Source organism: Ascidiella aspersa, chromosome 5, assembly GCF_963924565.1.
Source record: "Ascidiella aspersa chromosome 5, kaAscAspe10.2, whole genome shotgun sequence".
NCBI classification, from domain to species: Eukaryota; Metazoa; Chordata; class Ascidiacea; order Phlebobranchia; family Ascidiidae; genus Ascidiella; species Ascidiella aspersa.
Genome location: NC_139451.1, coordinates 11,720,527 through 11,723,026, shown reverse-complemented (window position 1 = coordinate 11,723,026; position 2,500 = coordinate 11,720,527). Strand labels below are relative to the sequence as shown.

General features: G+C 52.9%; 1 non-coding gene across 1 annotated transcript in view; it reads right to left on the bottom strand.

The window, feature by feature from the left end:
- LOC146143729 (small subunit ribosomal RNA) overlaps positions 1-1,235 on the bottom strand; it is a 1,811-nt gene extending 576 nt beyond the window's left edge. Inside the window, exon 1 of the ribosomal RNA XR_014500410.1 lies at positions 1-1,235. This exon is cut by the window's left edge and continues 576 nt beyond it. This is a non-coding gene — a ribosomal RNA (small subunit ribosomal RNA).
- Positions 1,236-2,500: the final 1,265 nt, after the last annotated feature.

Sequence of the window (2,500 nt, the reverse complement as noted above, 5' to 3'; positions counted from 1 at the left end):
CTCACTGTGTCCGGGCCGGGTGAGATTTCCCGTGTTGAGTCAAATTAAGCCGCAGGCTCCACTCCTGGTGGTGCCCTTCCGTCAATTCCTTTAAGTTTCAGCTTTGCAACCATACTTCCCCCGGAACCCAAAGACTTTGGTTTCCCGCAAGCTGCCGGAGAGGTCGTAAAACTAACGCCCCCCGATCGCTAGTTGGCATCGTTTATAGTCAGAACTAGGACGGTATCTGATCGTCTTCGAACCTCTGACTTTCGCTCTTGATTAAAGAAAACATTCTTGGCAAATGCTTTCGCAGTCGTTCGTCTTGCGCCGATCCAAGAATTTCACCTCTAACGGCACAGTACGAATGCCCCCGTCTGTCCCTCTTAATCATTACCTCGCGCTCCGAAAACCAACAAAATAGAACCGAGGTCCTATTCCATTATTCCATGCACCATTATTCAGGCGAATCGCCTGCTTTGAACACTCTAATTTTTTCAAAGTAAACGTTCCGGCCGCCGCCGACACTCAGTCAAGGGCACCGGCGGAGAACCGGAGGTGAGGCCAGGACGGCCAGTACACGCCTTGCGACGGACCGGCCGCCTGCGCCCAAAATCCAACTACGAGCTTTTTAACCGCAACAACTTAAATATACACTTTTGGAGCTGGAATTACCGCGGCTGCTGGCACCAGACTTGCCCTCCAATGGATACTCGTTAAAGGTTTTAAAGTGTACTCATTCCAATTACAGGGCCTCGTTTAGAGTCCTGTATTGTTATTTTTCGTCACTACCTCCCCGCGTCGGGAATGGGTAATTTGCGCGCCTGCTGCCTTCCTTGGATGTGGTAGCCGTTTCTCAGGCTCCCTCTCCGGAATCGAACCCTGATTCTCCGTTACCCGTAAGAACCTCGGTAGGCCAGTACCGTACCGACGAAAGTTGATAGGGCAGACACTTGAATGATCCGTCGCCGGTGCGAGACCGTGCGATCCGCAAAGTTATCCAGAGTCACCAAAGGTTGCGGGCCGAAGCCCGGTCGGTTTTTGGTCTGATAAAAGCACGCCTCCCGCGAGGTCGGCGCTTCACGCATGTATTAGCTCTAGCATTTCCACAGTTAACCACGTAAAACGTACGATCAAATGAACCATAACTGATTTAATGAGCCATTCGCAGTTTCACTGTACGAGAGCTCGTACTTAGACTTGCATGGCTTAATCTTTGAGACAAGCATATGACTACTGGCAGGATCAACCAGGTAGCTACTTTAGCGTAGCCCCGAAAGGCCGACGAAGGAGGCGCCGCTGATGCGGCGCCGTCGCTCGGTCGATGCGAAACCCGAAGGCTTCTCCGTTAAAATTTCGTTCTTTGCTCGGCTGCCCGAACTCAGAAAACCGTCACCGCCCGTCGCACCCGCCGGAGTAAGACTTCGTCGGCAGGCCTTTCGACCGCCACGTCGCCAACACCGGCGCGAGCGCAACGCACGCCAGACAACTTCGCCGAAGCGACCGCTCAGAACCCGACAAACTGACACTCGGCTCTTCGCGCAGCAGCAACATCTGCCCAGCGAGCCAATCGCCTTTTCACCGATTCTTTACTTGTCGAAGCTTGTCAGCTCCCACAAGTATAGCAAAGATGAGTGTTGTCCCTGGGGTCTTCCGTTTGAAATTCTAACGTAAAAAAAAGGTGCACGATTGCGCCAGGTGTTGAACTATTGCGAGGCATATCACACGCTCGCGCGGCCTATACAGGCGCTTGCTCGCGCGCGCGGCCGAAATATGTTCAATGTTCGCGCGGCCTAAACAGTCTCATGCTCGCGCGGCCGAAATGTACTCAATACTCGCGCGGCCTATACAGGCTCTTGCTCGCGCGGCCGAAATGTACTCAATACTCGCGCGGCCTATACAGGCTCTTGCTCGCGCGGCCGAAATGTACTCAATACTCGCGCGGCCTATACAGGCTCTTGCTCGCGCGGCCGAAATGTACTCAATACTCGCGCGGCCTATACAGGCTCTTGCTCGCGCGCGCGGCCGAAATATGTTCAATGTTCGCGCGGCCGACATATATTCAATGCTTGCGCGGCCTAAACAGGCTCATGCTCCCGCGGCCGAAATATACTCAATGCTCGCGCAGCCTAAATAGGCTCTTGCTCGCGCGCGCGGCCGAAATATATTCAAAGCTCGCGCGGCCTAAACAGGCTCATGCTCCCGCGGCCTAAATATGCTCTTGCTCGCTGGGCGGAAATATGCTAAAGCCCGAGTGCGCGAAAAAAAAAATTGTAAAGGACAGTCACAAAAAAATAAAGACCTGCCCTCTATGTGAACGTGGAAAGGCCCGCCGCGCGGCAAAAAAGTGTCGAAAAGAAAAATCGAAAAAATTGCAAAGGACTGTCGACAAACTTAAAAAATTTCGCCCCGATGTGAGCGTGCAAAGGCCCGCCGCGCGGCAAAAAAGTGTCGAAAAGAGAGATCGAAAAAATTGCAAAGGACTGTCGAAAAACATAAAAATTTCGCCCCGATGTGAACG